The sequence below is a fragment of the Alligator mississippiensis genome, chromosome 2 (assembly GCF_030867095.1).
Source record: "Alligator mississippiensis isolate rAllMis1 chromosome 2, rAllMis1, whole genome shotgun sequence".
NCBI lineage: Eukaryota > Metazoa > Chordata > Crocodylia > Alligatoridae > Alligator > Alligator mississippiensis.
Window position 1 is genome coordinate 250118743 of NC_081825.1, and position 22279 is coordinate 250141021.

The following is a 22279-nucleotide window of genomic DNA, read 5'->3' on the forward strand; positions in this document are numbered from 1 at the left end:
TGTATTGCCTTCTTTGGTGTGACCCAGCAGGTGTGAGGTGGTAAAATTTATTTTTTTAGTGATGTATTTGGAGTCAAGAGGAAAACCATATAGTCTGTGTTGTCATAGGTCTGGGATATAAACTGGATTTATTTCCCAGAAACTGAGATCTGAAGAATAACTCCATTCAGACTGCATGAAGAAAAATCATTATTGAAAGTGTTGTGCACATCTTTCATTTCCTCTGTCCAATGCCTATTGTAATCCCTCGAAGGGTACCAGTTATAGCACAGTTTATCAACCTCAATCTTAATCTCTAGAACAGTGATGTTGAACTCAACTGGCCCTATGGGCTGGATGAGTGGATTAGAGCTGGTTAACAGGCTGGATCCAGAGCACAGGATCAGTCCACAAGCTGGATCCTGATTACAGAGACATAAGTTGGCCAGTGGCACAGGAAAATGGCAGGAGCAGTGTTAGTTGTTGTGGCTTCCAGATCTGTCACTCTTTCCACTTTATCAAATTTCTGGCTGTGACTCTACACTTTGGAGATATCCCACAGGACATAGAAAAGCCATGACAATTAATGCTGCCACTACCTCACCAAATTTCAGACCTGTGGGGAACCTGACATGGCTCCATGGGTAGTATCTTGGTCACCATGCTATAGAGTAACATAAACAGGGAAGTAGTCTCACTTCTGCCTGGAGCATATCCAATGCAGATTGGTCATTCACAGTTATCCTTGGTCAGAAGACTTCAACATTTGCTGAAATCGCTGGGCACACCATAGCTTAAGTAACTCACTGAAATTTGAAAGTCTATCTATAGCCCTAAATATATTCAGGGATAAAGTCTATGGAGTCTGTAAATGAGACTCCATATTTCAAGTTGCACGCGTAAATGAAAAACAGCAAGTTAATGGCCATCTGTAAAACGTTTTGCCTAAATGACTTCACCAGCATCACACAAGAGCTCTATAGAGGAAGTAGAGATAGATTCCAATCCTTCAGGGCAGCATTCTACTACCTAAGCCACAAGACTCTCCTTTCTTGTCCCCTATGCCCCTGTGCTATGTATCTTCCCACTTCTGCAATAAATGAGACAGAGGTCCTATGGAGTAATTTATCATCCCTGATTCATCCACAAAGCATATTCATCCCATGCAATGAATGAAACAAGGATTTTGTAGAAAAACAGTATATGATTATATCCTTACAGACCATAATATATATTTACAGGGCATACCATAAACATACACACATGAATGCAGAATTAATATTCCACTGGCAACCTTAGTTCTGGATTTGTAAATTCTGTGTGCTTGACTTTGCAACTTTAATAATGGTCTTTAACATAGCTTTCCGGTTATAAGTTGCTAGTTTATTTTTTTTTCTTTTCTTTTTTAAAGCACATTAAAAAACTAGAAATTCTATCATGTAACATCATTCTCTGCATCTACACATGGACTAGATTTAATGTACATTAACTAAAGCGTATTAATGCACTTATAGACACACCCACTGTCACCCATATGGGTCACCTGAAAGGCTAGAGCCTTTAGATCTTCCACACAGACATGTCCCACAAGAACTAATGGAATAATTAATTGCAACAAAATGTTTTTCTCCTTTATATGGATCAGCATCCTGGCTTCTTATCCCAATCCCATTTTTGTGATATTAAGAGTCCTAATCTACTCTTCTAGGGGCGCATCTACATGAGACCCATTAATGCACATTAGCCTAATTTAATGTACATTATGAGCACACATCGAAAAATGGCAATTTTTGGCCAATCATGTCTAAATTTGATACCTGCAAATGAAAATGCAGGTATCAAATTTAGGTGTGATTAAAGTGCATTAACACACATGTAGATGTCACCCAGCACTAACTTTAGTGCTGGGTCTGCCCAGCCACTTGAGGCACATGGCAGGGCTGCAGGGACTTGGCATTAACTTTAGTGCCAAATCCCTGCATGTGTAGACACCTGCCAAAAATGGCTTAATGTGTATTAGCTTAATGTACATTAAATTTAGTCAAGCTTTAATGGATGTGTAGAAGTACCCTAAGATCCCTATATGGGGCTTAATCTTTGTCAGTCTTTCTCTGGCTTTCAGCCCCAGGTGTCTTGTTCAGCCATTTCCTATTTTGTCCAATCATTCTCAGCTCTTTGGCTCAATCCTATGCCCTTGACTTAGTCCTTCATGTTTTGTATAGGTGTTTGGCTAAAACCCAACATATTTGTGTATTGTATCTATTAGGAAAACATGGAATCAAAATTAGAGGACCAGTATGAAGCTAGACATGAACATCTAGTGCTCCAACATTCCACATGGAGAAATGGATCACAAACTTAGTTAAAGTTAATATGGGAGTTTTGTAAAGTGTTTGAGTAAAGTTTTTGGTACATATACTTTAGTAGGATGCAAAATGCCACTGAAAAGTGATCTTGGCATTTCAAATAAATAGCAAGTAGATATTCTTGCTTGTTTTGAATTTGTCTGGCAGATGTGGTTTCCCTACTAAAAATGTGGTTGACATTTTTCAAGATGCATGAAGCTTTTTGTAGTATTGGAGTTTCCCAAGGAGGAACATCCAGGCCACAGCATCCTATAGCCTTTTCAATTTTGTTTATCCAGCTACAGATCAATTTTTCGTTTTGATTTCTAGAGTTTCCTATAGATTTAAATGAAGAAGGATTGGGCCTACTGCACTAAAACAAGAGTCTGATCAGTTTTACAGTATTCACCTTAGGGACTGTTAACATGATTTACTATTTATATCTTACTATTTATATTTGTTAATGATTAGGAGATAACATATAATACTGCATATTATATGTCTTCAGTTAAGCAATTTCTTTAAATAATGAAATAGAGATAGTATTAATAGGGATGGAGTAGCAAATTAGGTAAGTGAGAACTGATTCCAGCTTTTGTTCATACTTTTAATAAAGTATGTTCATGAATTGAATAAAGAATGACTATCCTTATTATTTCCATTTGCTTATTATTTGACAATCCCTGCTGTTAGCTAGGAGTGAAAGCAACAAAACAACATGAAGAAAGGATTATATGATCTAGGAGCAGAAAATAACAGAAATGTTTTGAACACCCTATCATTATTTCCACTTTGTCTTTTCTTAACATCTCTTTCTTTGGCCCACCACGCAAAGCCAGGACTTCTAGCTACCCACTTGGCTTACAGCAAGAGAGCCATTTTTCACTCTACAGCAACTTCCTCTTTGCTCCCTGCAGCTTTTTCTCTTCACACTGACTTGAGCAGGGTGTTTCTTCATCAGGGAAATGAAAGCAGCTAGTAAACACAAGAGAGCTACTCAGGTATCATAAGGCCAGGAGTAGTATATAGTATATATCTATATCTATATCTATACACACACACACACACACACACATATGTGTGTGTGTGTGTATATATATATGTGTGTGTGTGTATACTACTGCCAGGTACAGACATTACATTTTACTGGTATAAGTGATTGGAAACCAGGTTATACCCATCAAAGAACAGTAGTTTGGTGCACATAAACTGGATTGAAAATGGTGGAACTTGGTCTAAGATTTACTCCTCCACCAAAGGATGAATGTGTGTTCTGTTCACTTTCGTTCTAAACTATGCTGCTTACAGAAAGCTGTGTAACTTAGATTCTGTCTCAGGATTTTTGAATATCTATAGCTAGCCTAAAAGACCACTCTACCCAGTGGCAGTCCATTGACTGCAAATAGAAATAGAAATAGAAAAGTAAAGGAATGCTATACCAAATAACAAAAATATCTAAATTGGTTCACAGCTTTGGAGTGTTTGTACAGCACTGGCTTTTTGTCAATCTTAAAAATTCAAGGAAATAAAATTCAGTGAACTCTAACAAAGTTCTTTGATATTACAAAGAGAAATGGGAGAATAACTTAAAATAAACTTTATTTTGTACATTTCATTGCTTCTTTATTTGAAAACATATGTTAACATTGCAAATTTTTAATGAGAAAATTCTTTTCTTCAGACTATTTATGATCAGTTCTTTATGAAGCAAACATTTGCACTTCAAAATAAGCTTTCAGCTAGCTGGCTACATGAATCACAAGCATGTTAGGGTACTAATCTGTGACTCAAAAGGAGTGAGTTCTATTCCATCCCAGCCTGCAGTCTGACCTGGGACAAGTCATTTGTACCCCTGGTCTCCATCTGTAAATGGGATAACAGTTCACAAGGATATGAGAAAAATTGTGAGGTGTTCTTATAATGACAGTCATATAAACACCTAGGATAGTTAAATTATATTGGCTGTCATGCTATTAATCAATATAAATTGTTATTGTATATTAATGTGTAAAGTTCACAGTTAACACTGCTGTTGCATAGTTATGAAATTCAGTATTCAATTTAAGCATCTAATATTAAAATTAACTCATGGAAAGCTTTACTGCTAATAAAAATAATGTATTAGAAAGTGCTGTGGGTTTCTTGTCACAAGGAAGTTAAGAAGCTGTAAGTTAAGATGTGAATTGGCCACAGACCAGCTATTCTGTGCAATTCCCTCAGTTGACATGCTTAATAGAGTTCAAAGTGGAGAAAGCTACCTTGCACAAAGGTACCAGTGTTGACAACGCCCTCAGAAAGCAAATAAAATGACTTAAATGTAGTCAAAGAATTCTTATCTTTTAGCACTACTCATTACCATATATCTTGTTGGTCTCTTTTCTACTAAAAAGAGATAAGGAACACTTTTAATGTTCTGTGCCCTTTTTGAGCATCTCTTCTTTGAATGTGTTTGTTTGTGCTCTGAGGATTATCATCTTCAGAGCTCATGAGCTCTGAATAAGAAAGGTGCTTGATAATGCAGTGCAGAAAAGAGAAAGCTACCATAGATCCCTTTCATTCTGAGACAGAAACACCAGTATTTATACTTATTTTCTCTTTTACACATACTCTATTCATCTTTCTTCCACTTTTGATCATACTAGAGACAAATTATTATTTAAAGCTAACTGCACAACAGGTCGGAAGACAAACTCATCTTGTTTGTCTTAGCCTTAGCTAACCTTCACTTCTTTGCTAATACTGAAGGAGTGTTAAAGCAACAACATAGAAGGAGATGCTGAATTAATGAAGTGGGAATGATGAATGAGCAATTCATCCAAAGCTTCCTTTTTGGTTAAGAGAACAATCTTAGACCTGTGTGTGAACTATTCTTTGGGCAGCTGGAGATTAGGTCAAAGCAATGTCATTCCCTTCCTGTGCTAGAAACAGTACTGTCTGTACTTGGTAGGGATGGGTTTCTTCCAGTGGAAGCAAGAAATGCCATACATATGAGTCAGCCTTGTGTGTCCAGGTGGTGCAATTACTCAGTTTTTGGACACTGTGTCACAGCGTATTCATACACTTGTTCACGCACTTCACAACTCTGTGAAAAGGAACGTCTTTTTTCCCTTTTTGCCTTTGAATTCCTTAATTAAAAACTTTAACACAAGCATAACTCTTCCATAAAGAAATAGTTTTTGGCCAAGGACCAGCCTGGTTCTAAAATAGAGCATAGGATGTAGTGGTTTGAAAAATAGTTCTCTCATTCAAAGCTCAGAAGGAAAAGATAAAGACTTGTGTTGTTTTACAATTTCCCCTGTTGATTCAAGTTTTAAATAGATTGCTAAAATGCTACTGAATAGCTTTCACAATTACTTACAACATGGCTAATATACACCATATCATTCCATCTTTTATGACAACCGTTGTTTGTTTTTGAACTCAAATATAGAGTGAAATTCTTTGTTGGCTAAGACCACTGAGTTTAGTAGAGTGATACCAGCTATGAATATGAGGCATTGAATTTATTCCTGATTTTTATTTCCTTCTCTATCTTGAACTGAAATATCTCTAGTGTATTTTTTCAAAAATGTAACAATTAACAGATGATTTGTGCAATAATATATGTGTCTATAATGAAGTGTCCTGCAAAACTTCAAGTTGAAGACAATATTCTTAATACCCATTACATTTGTTTGAATATCAGTGACATGTTTGGAAGGAGCCCTGAAGGAAACCATTTTGTTGGTTTGGAGGCTACAGTGATACTATAGTGACACTAATACTTTGTAACACCTTCTTGGCCTTTCACTTAACCTATCATGCCTGTTATGTAGTCTTGATCTACTGCCAGCTCTTGTGATAGCCATTGCACATAAATATTTATCAGTTACTAATATAAAGTAGTATCTGTTTTGTCTTATTTATTTTTCTCACTATAACAAAAACCATGGCCATCACTGTGTGGCAGCTCTTAATAAATACTGGGTTTTTATTGACAGTCACTTGAGTCTCATGTCTCCCTGACTCATAGCTATCCTCTGGAAAATGTAATGATTTCACCTGTTATAGCTTTGTTTAAATTATTACAAATATTGAAGAGTGCTGGCTACAACACAGGTCCCTGCCATGGCCCAGTACACCCCTTTAACTCCAACTCTCAGCTCTCTGCCTACAGATACTTTATCATTCTTGAAAATTTATTATCCAATCCATATTCCAAGAGTTTATACAATGATCCATCATGCAAAACTTTGTCAAAAGCCTCATAATAATCCAAAAACATTAAATCTGTTGGTTAACCTTGATTTAAGTCCATATTTATTTCACTGAAAAAGCAGCTGAATGTAAGAGCCAGTGGGTTGTGTTATGATTTATTGCTAGAAACTAAAAGCAAATTTCCATCCAGATTCAGTGCCTGCAGACATCCAGACAAGATTATATAAACCCTGAAAATAATTGGGATGCTTGTAGCCTCTGAATGAGGTTTCCAAATTGCAAAAGTAAGATGAAGTTTGTATTAAATCTAGCCGCAATACAGTATTCCTTACTAAACCTGTTAATGCAAGCAATTGTAAATACCAAATTCTGGGCTGGATGTGGCCTTAAGGTAAAGAGGGATTTGTGTCATTGTAAAAATAAAAAGTAGTGCTTGACAGTGGGAAATACCAAAACTTTTGACAGTTAATGCATTTGTTGTTATTCTTTTATTCTTCCTAGTTCTATGTTTTGTTTCTTAGACTTTAATTTTTTTTGGTGAAGCACAGACTTTCATTCTACACTTGTACAGTACCAATGATGGCACACAGAGGGGTCCCCTTACCTTTTGGGGGAAATATACAACATTATCAATAGAAATAGTTTGCATGCCTAGTCAATGAGATGTGCAATAGACATGGGCTTCCAGGATAAAATTAATCTCCAGCACTTAATTTCTAAATTTAATAACCAACCATTCCACTTTCCAGCTTCATCTTAAGCTGGTGGGTAACATTAACTAGAGTTCCCATTTCCTTCATCATTCAAGTATCTCAAAGAAGCCTGCGTTACTTATTGTAGAGATGTATTATTATACTTGTGAGCAGTGGTAACAAAAACAGTAACACCCACACAAGTAAATATGGTGGTGGTTACAAGGATCATTGATTTGAAAGAAAGTATCAAGTAGAATATTCATTTTACTTTTGTAAACGATTATATTGTGTCATAATACGGGTGTTATAAACTTTTGCATTGTGTTCCCAAAGGTTAACCATAAATAAACTTTACACTTTGGAGACAAGAATTCTGGAGACAATTAAAGGGGCTTCTATTACCTTCTCTTATTCTGCAGTCGGAGAGTGAGCCAAAAAACTTGTCATATATGTTGAATTCTTGGCAAGAAATGCTACCAAATGATATGATAAATTCTGAAAATATATTCTGGTACTTTACCAAGCAGCATCACTGAAGATATTCATCATATTTTTCTTATAATGTTTCTCAGGTATTTTAAGTTTTATAGCAGGAAAAAATAAAAAAAAACCAAACAATTTTGTATTTGAAAATCAATGGAGATTTGTATTAAAGATTTATTCTCCTGCTTTGCATCCACTTCAGAAATTAAAGCTGTTTATTTGCACAGCACTACAAGTTCCTTTGTGCAGTGCATGGGGTTGTATGAATGAAACTTTCATTACTACTATTTCTCATTTCAAAAAACATAATTATCACCTATTACATGGCAATATTTTTAACAAATAACCCAGTGGCCATTATTTAGGATAACTGATTTAATAAAATCTAAATTCAGCATGTAAAGTTAAAATGTGTATCCAGGTGATTCTGCTGGAATCTTTCAGTAGTCAGTACCTCCATGGCTTTAATCCCAGGCTATTTAATCAAATGGAATATGAAGATATACAATACCTATCCACTTCCAGTCTCAGGCTCTGGCCTAATTGACCTTTCTTATATTAATTAACATAACAAATTCAGTCAATCCCCAGCAACTGGAATCGTCCAATGGGGCTATTGATAAAGTAAGTGTACTAAAGGAGAATACATCTTTAATACACTTACTTTGAGGTGCTCTTGGCTATGATATTGTAAATCAGAATGAACCCCAATGATTTTAAGAAGTGACCATCTCCTCAGGTGTGGATTTAGCCTGATATGTTAATTATTGTCATTTTCCTACTGCTTTACAAAATATATATTTGACAGGGAAAATAAACACCTACACTGATCTGTTAAAGCGTATGATGCTAGTCCCTCTGATCCATCAGAGGCACTAGATGGGTCAGTCGCCTATTAATAACATACAGATCTTTTCAACTCTGAGCCACTCAGATGAATCTGAAGCAGGTCAGTAATAACCAAAAGTCACTAACATCTGACAGCTGGGTGATGGCCTGTGTAAAAGGCATTGGTGCTCTCAGTCCAGTACATAAAACATTAGAATAATTGGTGTTAATTTATATCCTTGTTGGCAGTCTCAGCAGAGAGGCCAAAGACTGAATGACCATGAAAATTAAACTACCCCATCAGCCATAAAGATCCTTTTGGGTCAGGTTCAAAGCACATCAGCAGGGTAGTGTAGATGAATTTGCACTACCACTGTCTGAACCAAAGTTGTTCAGTGACTAAGCTGAGCACTTTGCTCTTCAGTGGCTTCAATAATATGATGCCTTTCACATGTTCTAAGGTCTTTTAAAAGGTTTTTATACTAAGGGAAAAAAGAATAAATTTACAAGAGAAATACAATGGGGGCAGGAACTGCAGAGAGCTACAGCTGACACCTACAAAAGTGCAAATTATGGTATCAGTGTTAGCATTCATACATAAATGCTAATCTACTGCTAGAGTGAGAAGCTGTACACAGTGTTTGGTGGGTATACGTTGGTGTCAACAGATTTGGCATAGTAGGTAATTAACATTGTGTATGTTGCAGTCCACTGTCAACTTCGAGCCCTCAAGTTTTCATTCCTGAATCTGTTACTAACCTGATATAGATACATCTATTACAGCAATACATTTTCAATTTAATGCGTGATTAATATTTAACACCATGCATGTCTGTGTCTTTCATTCCTGGTTGCACATCAGAATAAGGTTTGCAATTCAATTGGAATGCCTTGGAGCCCCCACCTTAAAAGATGACTGCCTTTGCATTGTTGACCATCTGAGAAACAGGTTGGGAGATTTTAGGAAGTTCTGTATTCTTGTGTCAATACCAAACAGAAAATAGCATCAGAAATATAAAAAGGAAAGTTGACAAGTAGCACCCAAAATTATATTTGCTTTGAATACATTCAGCACTTGTCAATCCCAGCAAAACCCAAAAGAAATAAAAGAAATCCTCTAGATACATGTATTTAATCAGAAGATTGAGATTTGCTAATGGGAAGGCAATACTGAGTGAGCCACAGAGTTAACTAACATGGATATGGCTTTCATATGCAAATTTCTTTTGATTCAATGAAACAACAGTTCCCAGGGACTGGACTGATGTCCGTACAACGAGGCCTGGGTGTGAATGCAAATGACTTCATTATAGACCAAGTCTCTGTGTGCCAATGAGCTGTATAGGACACTTGCAGCGACACCAGCTTTCTGTGCTGCTTTCTTGCTGTTTCTGCTTCCTGTCTGAAAATAAGTGGCATCTTATCTGTTGCTAAGCAGCTGGAGAAGGGTGGGAGGAACCCCAGGGAAATAAACTTTCATTCTTTTATTTTTTCTTATTAACATGTTCCTTTTTCCTGGATGGTTCTTAACTTTTATTGTTGGCTTTCCTTTTATTCATATTAAGGTCTAAAATACTGATCTTCAACTGAATCTGAATACTGTTCTGAGTATTATTTTTGTTTAGCTTGCTGTATTGCTAAGTTGAATAAATGCATGTGCCAAACAATATATTTGTTAAGAATGGCAACCTCTCCCCCCAAAAACTAAGAGGCACAAACAGGTACAACAGAACTCATATAGGGAACATTCTTGGAAATATAAACAAAAGAACTGTGTTCTCTCTACTGATTTATATGCAGTTCAGGTGCCTGTATATCTCCAGTGGCATTCAGATCTTCACTTTTAGTCTCTGTCTATAGGCTTTTGCTGATGTTATCTGCAGCTGTAGAAAATCCCTTTGTATTAATTACACAATAAGGACTTTCCACATCTGAGCCCATCTGTATGGTTGGGACAGCCTGCACTCTGTAGCTGCATTTGTCTAACTTCTTTTCTGTAGCTGCACCCAGGGTGGATCCTTACTTCAGTAGATTTAGTAAGAGATTTGTGACATTTATCTGTTCCTCTGTGAACAATTCTTGGAAGATCTTTATTAGGGCTGTGTGATACAGCACTGTTTTGTTTCAACTTCCGGTTTGCCATTTTGACAAGACGTGTTTCATTTTGAGTTTCATTTCATTTGAAACCACTGTTCCATTTCATTCCGTTGAAACAGTTTCACTGTTTCGACATTGTTTCAAAGTTTTGCTCATAGGCTATAGGGAAGCATGAAACTGCCTATAACTTTGTCATTTCATGCCTGATTTGGATGAACATGCAGGAATGGTAGCACCTTCTGAGGCAATGAAGCCTGCCAGATTTCAAGGAGATAGGTGCAGGGGTTTATGGAAAACTGCACCTCAGGCTGCTGACAATCAAAACTCATGACATGGGTGACAGAAAGCAGGGCAGTTCAAACAATGCTGCCTTTTATGCAGTTTTTCCATCCCTCCCCCAGAGCACTGGGATTGGAAGGGACCTCAGGGAAGGATCACAGTCACTGGCCAGCTACACAGTCAATAATGAGAGCGCTCCTTTGCCCTCTTTGCCCTCCCTCTCCTTACTTTCTGAGTCCCTGCAGGCAAGCCCAGCTTCAGCATCGAAATTCAAAATGTTTTGAAAGTTTTGAAACATATTGACTGCCCTCATTTCATTTTGAGCTTGTTTCAAAGCCCCTCATTTCATTTCAATTTCACTGTTTCAAACTTGAAACGAGTTGAAACAGCATCAAAACGAAACAGCCAGTGAAATTTTGCACAGCCCTAATCTTTATATCATCTTTTTTGGTATGGGTGATAATTTTGTCTCTCAAAATGGAAAGAGAGCAATTGGTCTAATTTATACCTACACTTTACCCCACTTTACCTCAGAGATGGGTAGGCAAAGTTACCATAACCCATGATCTGGGCTCATGCAGTGTACCCTGGATTTAAAGAAAGCTTCAGGTTATAGATTTTCCTTTATATGTAACCTGTGCAAAACTCTAGAGAGAGTCTGATCTCTCAGCACATGAGCTACTGCTGCCATGGTTCGGGCTTCCTAGGGGCCCCTATAAATCAGCATACATGGTTAGTGCTCCCCACCAGTCCAGTCCCTACTTACACTACAGCTGGACCACAAGTAGACATAGGTGCTTCCTTGATGTGAGAGTTATTGTCTAGAGGGAGCTGGGGTTCATGAAACAATGCGGTCTTCAGAATTCTCTATCGGTTACCTTTCATAGATTCATAGATTCATAGATGTTAGGGTCGGAAGGGACCTCAATAGATCATCAAGTCCGACCCCCTGCATAAGCAGGAAAGAGTGCTGGGTCTAGATGACCCCAGCTAGATACTCATCTAACCTCCTCTTGAAGACCCCCAGGGTAGGGGAGAGCACCACCTCCCTTGGGAGCCCGTTCCAGACCTTGGCCACTCGAACTGTGAAGAAGTTCTTCCTTATGTCCAGTCTAAATCTGCTCTCTACTAGCTTGTGGCCATTGTTTCTTGTAACCCCCGGGGGCGCCTTGGTGAATAAATCCTCACCAATTCCCTTCTGTGCCCCCGTGATGAACTTATAGGCAGCCACAAGGTCGCCTCTCAACCTTCTCTTGCGGAGGCTGAAAAGGTCCAGTTTCTCTAGTCTCTTCTCGTAGGGCTTGGTCTGCAGGCCCTTGACCATACGAGTTGCCCTTCGCTGTACCCTCTCCAGGTTATCCGCATCCTTCTTGAAGTGTGGCGCCCAGAATTGCACGCAGTACTCCAACTGCGGTCTGACCAACGCCCTGTAGAGGGGAAGTATCACCTCCTTGGACCTACTCGTCACGCATCTGCTGATGCACGATAAAGTGCCATTGGCTTTTCTGATGGCTTCGTCACACTGCCGGCTCATGTTCATCTTGGAGTCCACTAGGACTCCAAGATCCCTTTCCACCTCTGTGCCACCCAGCAGGTCATTCCCTAGGCTGTAGGTGTGCTGGACATTTTTCCTCCCTAGGTGCAGCACTTTGCATTTCTCCTTGTTGAACTGCATCCTGTTGTTTTCTGCCCACTTGTGCAACCTATCCAGGTCTGCCTGTAGCTGTTCCCTGCCCTCCGGCGTGTCCACTTCTCCCCATAGCTTTGTGTCATCTGCAAACTTGGACAGAGTACATTTCACTCCCACGTCCAAGTCGCTGATGAAGACATTAAAGAGTATCGGTCCAAGGACCGAACCCTGCGGGACCCCACTGCCCACACCCTTCCAGGTTGAGACCGACCCATCCACCACGACTCTTTGGGTGCGACCCTCTAGCCAATTCACCACCCACCGGACTGTGCAGTCATCCACATCACAGCCTCTTAACTTGTTCACCAGTATGGGGTGGCATACCGTATCGAAGGCCTTCCTGAAGTCTAAGTATATGACATCCACCCCTCCTCCTGTGTCCAGGCGTTTCGTAACCTGGTCATAGAAAGAGACTAGGTTGGTCAGGCATGATCTGCCCGCCACAAACCCATGCTGGTTTCCCCTCAGCATAATTTGCCCTGCCGGGCTCTCACAAATGTGAGCCTTGATAATTTTTTCAAAGACTTTACCAAGGATGGAGGTGAGACTGACTGGCCTATAGTTGCCCGGGTCCTCCTTCCTCCCCTTTTTGAAAATGGGGACCACGTTAGCCCTTTTCCAGTCCTCCGGGACTTGGCCCGTGCGCCACGAGCATTCGAATATTCCCGCCAGTGGCTCTGCAATGATGTCGGCCAGTGCCTTCAGCACCCTCGGATGGAGCCCATCCGGGCCTGCCGACTTAAAGGCATCCAGTTCTTCCAAGTGACTGCACCACATCAGGATCTACGTATGGAAGTCTGGTGCCTTGCTGCTGCCTCTCTACAACCCCAGTGAGAGACTTGTCATGCCCCTCACTTAGGAACACTGAGGCAAAGAACTCGTTGAGGAGTTCAGCCTTGTCCCCCCTATCTGTCACCAATTGTTTCTGCCCATTTAGCAGCGGTCCTATTCCTCCCTGGGCCTTCCTTTTACTCCCAATATATCTAAAAAACAATTTCTTGTTGTCCTTTACTTGGGTTGCCATCCTCAGCTCCATGGTAGCTTTGGCCCGCCTAACTGCCTCCCTACAAGCACGAGCAGAGGAGATATATTCATCTTTAGTGATCTCACCCTGTTTCCACTTTTTATGTGCTCCCCTTTTGGCCCTTAGGCTGCCCTGGATTTCTCTGGTCAGCCATGGAAGCCTCCTGGCCCCTTTCCCTCTTTTGCCTCGCTCGGGGATCGTCTTGCTTTGTGCCCGAAGGATCGTTTCCTTTAGGCACAGGCACCCTTCTTGGGCACCCATCCCATCAAAACTCCTACTCTGCAGTGCTTCCTTGACTAATCGCCTGAGTGCATTGAGATCAGCTTTCCTAAAGTCTAGCACTTTCACCCTACTAGTTACCTTACCCACTTGCCGTCTTATGTTGAATTCTATTATAAGGTGATCACTGTCTCCCAGATAGCTACCGATCTGGAGGTCCCCTATCATGTCATCTCCCATTGCCAATACCAGATCCAGTATGGCATTCCCCCTAGTGGGACCATGCACCTCCTGTTTCAGGTGGAGGTCCTGTACACAGGTTAGAAACCTGCGTGAGCGATGGGACCTTGCTGTCTGCGTCTCCCAGCAGATGTCCGGGTAGTTTAGGTCCCCCATGACTACCGCCTCTTTAGCTTTTATGGTCTCCGAGAGTTGCCTCAGGAGCCCTGCATCTATTTCTTCCCGTTGGTGTGGGGGTCTGTAACAGACCCCTACCACCAAATCCCTTTCTCCTTTCCCCCCATGTAGCCTAACCCACAATCCTTCTACTTCCTCAACCTCGGATTCTGTCTTGATGAGGGTTGATGTGTATTGCTCGCTGACATAAAGTGCAACCCCCCCCCCCCTTTCTTCCCCGACCTGTCCTTTCTATACAATCTATAGCCCTCAATATGTACCGCCCAGTCATGGGATGAATCCCACTAGGTCTCTGTTAGCCCCACTAAGTCATAGGTGTTTAGTGCAAGCAGGAGTGCTAGTTCATCCTGCTTGTTCCCCATGCTCCTAGCATTAGTATATAGGCACTTGAGCCCTGCGACTGGTGCCTTTGCTGCCTCCCCGCTCCGAGTCCCATGGGGCCCATTGTTTCTTACCTTCTTGTTTCTTACCTGTTCTGTAGTGCTGGCCTCCCCATGACTTTCAGGTTCCAAATGTTCTCCTTCTTCAGGCTGGGCTGTCCTTGTGGGTGACACATGGTTTGGTGGTCCACAGCTTCCCCTGCCCTCGTACTCCCCTCCCCCTGATAAGCCTAGTTTAAAGCCTGTCGGAGGAGATCCGCCAGCCTAGTAGAAAACACACGCTTACCTTTGGGGGACAGGTGAAGCCCATCCCAGCTGAGCATGTCCCTCGTCGTGATGTGCGGGTCATTGTCCAGGAAGCCGAAGCCTGCCTCGAGACACCACTGCCGAAGCCACCAGTTGGTCTCTCTGATGCAGTTCTCCTGCCGTCTTCTTCATCCGGTCACTGGTAGGATGGAAGAGAAAACCACCTGGGCACTGAACTCCTTCAGCACGCCGCCCAGAGCACAGTAGTCCGCCATCAGGTGATCGGGGGTTCTCCTGGCCACATCATTAGTACCCACATGGACTAGGACCATGGGGTAATAATCGGTGGGCTTGATCCTGGCCTGGATTACCTCCGTCACATCCCAAATCTTTGCTCCAGGTAGGCAGCATACCTCTCGTGCCGTGGGGTCCTGGCGACAGATGGGTCCTTCCGTACCTCTCAGGATGGAGTCTCCTATGACGAGCACTCGTCGCCTCCTCCTCTGGGTCATCGTGGATCTCTTGATCTGTTTGGAGTGTGAAGAACGTGGTGTTTCTTCTTGCCCAAGGGTTTCCTCCTCCCCTTCCATCTCCTGCAGGGTCGCCAGGGCCTCGTACCTGTTCACCAGTCGGACTGGAGAAGCTGGTATCAGTTCGCTGCATGCCGCTCCGGTCCTGGCTGTGACTGTCTGCCACTCTGCTGTGGAGGGTGTTCCCCGGGGTGCTTCTTCCTTTGGTGCCTGGGCCTGCAGGGAAAGGAAATAACTATCAATTTCATCCTCCGCCTCCCTGATCCCCCTCAGCCTGCTAACCTCCTCCTGGAGCTCCCTCACCTGCGCCTCCAGAGCCCTAAGACGGGCACCTGCCGGACAGGTGTGGGGGCCCCCAATCTCTGCCCCCCCCGGCCCTGCTGGGGATACCCCACAGGCCAGGAGGTAGGGGGACACTGGCTCCCCCATGGGCTCGGTCTGGGTGGAGGCCTCAGACCTGCCCAGGGTAGCCTTGGTGGTGTCCTGCTCGGTCCTTGCTCTGCATCTCATTCTGAGGTGTCTAATTCCTCATGGATTGTACGTGGAATATAGGTATCTAATTCAAGGCTCCAGATGTCATTCCTGGGTCCAGGTGTCCCTGTGCATATCCAGCACTTAGGTAGTTTTGAACATTTTATTTGCCTTATCAATCTTCATTTGTGTGTATTTATGTGTCAGAAAGAGAAAGACCAGAGCTGTAAAACTATTAGGCTAAAATGGCATTGCTTAATCCCCTTTATTAATACTACTAAACAACACATTTATCATTTATAAACATCCTGTTTCTGTGGAGACAAGACACCGCACCTGGAAGACCAAGAGCAAAAAAGTTAACGTATGACCCTTTATTAAAACTTCTGGAAAAGAATCTCCCTGTCCTACATTAGAAGCCTAGCACTGGACTGTCACATCACACAGGTGAATGTAAATGTTTGAGGGCTATTAAACACAATGTATTTCCCCTAATGAATCACAATTACAAATCACCTGTACAAAATCACTTTGTGCTGATCCACCATGAAGATTTATTAGTCCTTAACATTTCTCATTGTTTACCTGTGACAGGATTTTTGGTGCTTGAAGGTGATTTGGCGTGAGTATATTTGTGACTAGGGTATGCTCCACATGGTGAGGGCACATGCAGGGCTAGTAAAATCTGTATATACAAAGTTTCTTATTTTGATAGTTTTCCATGTGAAAGGGCACCAAACACCCACCTCATTTGAGCTAGCCTTTGGGATTATATGCACCCGGCTTTCTGCCCACAATTTTATGCTCCATTACCTTGTTGTCTCTGTACTTGAGCAGATGCCATTGTCTGCCCTGGGCTCATCTCCAAAGAGAGTGTCTGCAGGCGGTATTTTTCTATAATATTTTGTATCTTCTAAGAAATTGTGATTTTAATGGGTTTGTCAAATACCACAGTTTTAGACTGACAAACGTGACCTCAAACATCATGTTATTTTTTTCTTATTCCTGTTAAGGCTGTCCTAGATCTTCAGGTTCAAGTGGGATTGAGTGCAGCAGTATGCTTCTGTCAGAAATATGCAGCTTTTCTTAGCTCGGATGCAGTATTATATAAATCTCCCATCTTACTTAGCCGTGCAAATACAATTGTAAAATAATGCTTATCTTTTCCTGAGGTGGAATCAAAATTCTGTAGCTGGAGACTCAAATGGCTCTAATTCATGTAATAAAATTGTCCATCACTACAGAGTTCTTGGCAAACACTTTCTTGAATAATGCTGTACTCAGTGGGTCCATTTGTAGTTTTAGACAGAGCTCTGAGGAAGAGGTAATGCATACACTGCACCAAACCAGAGGATTCTTCATGTCTCAATTCCCTCCCTTATTACCTACTTGGCCGACACCAGCAGTATATTACAACATCCCCAACTATATCTGTGCTTGTTGACACACTGGGTGGGCCAAACTAAGATTAAATTTATTCTCCTCTACTCCCTGCCAAACCATTCCAGAACACAGCACTATCTAACCAAGGGCTGATATCATCCTAGAGTTCTTATACTTCCTGCTCATGTGTATGTAGCCTTGATCCATGGAGAGAGATTATATTTTTAGCACTACAAATGCCTTTCCTGCCATCATGGCAAAACCTCGTGCACTGGAAACCTCACTACTATGGAAACAGCTGCCACCACTGCCACACCACCAGAGCCATAGTGGCAGCAGCACTACTGGAGGAGATGTGGGTAAATAGTGCAGTTCTCTTTGAACTGAACAAGAGAATTATGCCCCTACCCACAGGCAGCAGGGAGGGGGGGGGCAGGGGGAGGGTATTTGACAGTTGCTGCTTTTTTGCACTTGGCAGCTCATCATTGACAACCTGGTTCCCTTTCCCTGTAGAGGAGAGAACGGGCCATCAGCAATTGGGCTTTCTTGAGGATAAGCGGGGAGCAAAGGAGCAGCCCTCTATTGCCCCCTTGTATAGAAAGCATGCCTTTGCCAGCACCTTAGCACTTCGTAGAGCTACAAAAGAATGTCTTTGTATAGCCCAAATCACAATCAGGACTGGCATCACAGGCAGATTAAGTAGTATTACCTATAATTATGGGTGCCAAATATTTTGCCTGTTTTTAATTGTTTACAAATGTGTAGAACTTGAACTGTTTGTGTTGAAATTTCCCATGCTTTCCATCTACTTCACAATTTTTGCCATTCCAAAAATGGGCCAAATGAGTCACAAAGTTCCTTTGTTAAAATAGAAGAATGTAATGATATAGATCACGTATATGGGCCAGAAACTGTTTGTTCTTTCAGACACCTACTTTTAGGTATCTGGCATGTAAAGTCTAGGTATCTTGGCGTGAGAGTGTGATCCACTCAGATAGGTAAACCAGATCCTTAGAGGACAAAATATGAAGATTCCATGAGCCAAATATTGAGGGGTTTATTTAATCTTTATTTTGGAAAAGCTTTTTTAAAGTTAATAGAATTTGCTAGATTAAAATTGTAATAAGAACCTCAAGAATTTTCTCCCAAGAATAAACAATGCACAGATTAATCTCATTATTTTCAGAGGGTTTGCCTACACATGCATTAATGTGAATGTGCATTAAATCTAGTACCTCCGGGTACCTGTACATGAGCACAGAGGCTGCTCCGATGCACTGTAATTACAGAGTGTTGGAGCAGACTCGATTAAGGTAATCACCATGCTCCAGCAGCCTCCTGCATCTTATGTATCAGTGTTCCCACACTTCAAAATGGTAACAGGGGCACTTACTTTAAAGCTCATTGAACAAGCCTTTAGTTCAAGTGCCCCTGTTGCCATTTTGAAGCACGGGGATGCTGTTACATGAGATCCTCTGGTGCTTTAATTAGAGCAGCTCTCAGAGCCACTGTAATTAAAGTTCCACCCCTCCCCCCACCCCTGAAGCACGTGTGAAGGTACTAGGAAAATATGTATTAGTCTGGATTAATGTGCATTAACTAAAGTGGACACTTTTTAAAGTGACATTTAATGCTCATTAGCTTATTTTAATGCACATTAAATAAAAAGCACATTTTTACATGACACTTTAATGCGCATTAAAATAGGCTAATGCTCATTAAAGTGCATGTATAGACACACCCACAGGAAAAAAAAAAAAGTAAAAGGTTGTCAAGAATATCTGAGGTAAACTAATTTTTAAATTGAAGCAAATACTTTTGGGAGAAAAATGGTCAGATGGCTAACAGAAAGCTACAGGTATATGCATCCCACAGTGAGCTACACATATATTTAGCCTGGTACTCAGACTGAACACTCAAGTCTGCTCTCTAGCCTAAAGCCATTGGCATAAACAATTCCCTAGCTCATTCCCCTGGCAGTAGTCTAATCCATTTCTGGAAGCTTTTCTGAGTATCATAGTACAAAGGTACTCCTAGTGACCTTCCTAGGGCCTTCTTCCTGTAGGCTGTTGAAAACTCAACAGGGTGTTTTTGGCTGAAAACGTGGCATGCCCAAGAAAAATAATCCCACAACTTTCTATACTTTAAGCCTTTCTGGAGCTCATTTTCTATCTGTATGGGTCATAATTAAAGTCAAATATAGAATGGGGCCTTATAGGAAGCAGTCTTCCCACTAATTCTGCATTTTGGATGCGGCCACTACAAAGTAATAAACAGGGGGTGGGCAGCTCATGTGAATTGCCTAATTCAGGGTGATTTAAGGATTAGCTGAAGTATGCTGATGAACCTATTCCACTTTCTACTGGGGTAATGTCTTTCATGAAGAGACTAGGAAAAAAACAAAACTTAGAGCACTTTAACCGCATTAAATTATTATTCCTAGTAGAGATAAGGAAGATAAAGATAAGGGCAAAGTGCAGATGAAGGCTAGTGCTCACAAAACACTGCTAAGTGACTTACAGAAGAGAATGGGTCTTGTGTATTTAAAAGATCCCTGGCACACTCTGGGTAGGAATGTGTGCGTTAGATGTAGCATGGTTGTCCTGTGAATAAACTAATTACATCAGTCTCCCAAGTAGTAGCTTTCGATTTATAAGGGTTTGATGCTTCAAGGCAGGACTGTCCAACTTGTGTAGTCTATGCAGGGTTAGTATGCGGTCCACAGGTTCCCACCTGGCTGCCGCTGCTCCCATTGCTCCTGCTGTTTCAGTGTCCAGGTCTCAGACCACGCCTCCTTCCTCTGGTTTTTGCTTCCTGCCCCAGGCCCCAGGGGTGAAGCCAAGTAGAGCAGGGCAGCATGGTTCTATGGGAGGGGCACCAGAGATAGGGCTATGCTGCAGGTAAGTAGGGAGGAGGGTTGGGTTGCCTGTCCCGTTTGCATAGCACTTGCACTGGGACTCCTTCTCTAGGCTGTGCCCATAGCAGGGGGAAGGTTCGGGCTGCCCATCCTGACCACGCAGCATGCAGCAATGTAGGGAGCTGGACTATCTCTGCTGTTCATATGATGGGTGGCCAGGCAGCTTGTGCATGGGGGGGTGGCAGGGAGGTGAGAAGGAATGTCTGGCCCCATGCCCTGTGGTGTGCAAGGAGTGTGGCTCCCCTCTGCTCACAAGTTGGACAGCCCTGCTGTGAAGCATTTGGTACCCTTAACTTCCATTGGAAACACTATGAGCTAAGAGGGTTTAGCATCTTAGGAGATGGATTCTTAAAGATTTTAAAACTGCAGCTTAATGTGGCAGGACATGTGCAACCACATGGAGCCTCACTGATCCTAGTAGATTTCCATAAAAGACAAGATCTTGAGCCACATGTAACAAACTGCATGAATGGAGTTGAAGACATTTTGCTGAGAACATTCTAAGAAGCTCTGGGCTGTGAAGGGATTAATTTAGAAAAGGAAAACTAAGCCAATAAAAGATATAAAACAAAACAAAACAGAACAAAACAACAACAAAAAAAAAAAGAAAATCGAAAAAAAATGGGAACTACCTTTATTCATTTACTGGTAATAGTACAATACTTGAAATATTTTGAAAATTTAAAATTAGGTTTATCTCTGAGGTCTACCATAATCCATTAATATATTTACATTAAAAAGAGTTGCAATCCATTCCTGAAAGCTGCCAATAGCCAATTTATCCTGATCACTTCATGATTATTTTTCTACAATGATCAAACAAGCGGTGATCATAGAATAATTTGAGAAGTGTCACATATCACGAGGTGAGGGCACCACAGCAATTTTAGAATGTTTTTCTAGTCTATAAGATGTTCTTGAATTTACAGCTCTGTCACATTTGCTTTTAGGATCTAGTTGCTTCACACCTTCTTCAGTACTTAGATGGGACTTTACTCTCCATAAACAGGGATTTACATTTGGCACAGACGCGATGTCTGAATGACCTGATATCTCCTTTTCATTTTTAAGATGTATCCACTATAATTCAATATATGTGTCTTTATATATCAACAAGAAACGCAGGAGAAAACTATCCTTTTGGTTTCCAGCATGGTTTCCAACAAGTGCTCCTCATCTAGTAGGCAACCTTCAATCCTCCGGATCAAGGTGTACACATAAGAGATCTATTCAGATGCCTAATGAATCTGTTTGGGACTGACAAACCCAATTTGAGAGCAACACAGTTTGTTACAGGTTTCACAGATCCATATGTTGTCTGAGTTGGAGTCCAAGTTTACAGAATGCTGCTTTCTTCTTTCTTGCTTTTTCTATCCACTGGATCAAAGCCACTTCATGTTGAGCTGCACCCAGTGCCAGATGTTCCCTCCAGGTTAGATGTGTTTCTGCATGCTCCTCCTAGCTTTCTACGTTGATATTGAATGACACCATAGAGGATGATCCTGCTTTCTAGAGCCATCTCAAATATTAATGCCATGATAAATTGCCTTCAAAATAGACAGTAATCTCTTTGGACAGGGAATGTGTTACTGTATACTTGTATTCTGGCTACCATAACAGGGTTCTAATTCTGATACAGATCTTACAGTGTGATGGCAATAACGAAATAGGAAAATAATCATAGTATTAGTTCTCTTGCTGAGTTACCATGTTTATCATGGGAGTCCCTGGCAATAGCTGGGAGATCTAGCTGGAGACCTCCAGCCTAAGGAAGAGAAGAGAATGGAGACTAGGGCTCCCATATTAAAGCTCGTATGATGTATTATGCTGGTATTTCCTAATGGAAGTTTTTCAGATTTGGGGTTTCAATCTTTTCTCCAAAATGAATTCAGGAAAAAGAGCCATTTTTGAAGTTTTTTTGTTTTGGGGTTGGTTTTTTGTTGGTTGAAACCCCTGTTTTCCATGTGCTTGGATGTGACCTCAAAACAACTGTATCTCATTGACTTCTGGTTCTGTCTGTGAGGGTGCTAGAAATGGTTTTACATTAATTTACCTGAAGTTAAACCTGATTCTTAAGCTCACCACTCCATTATTTGATA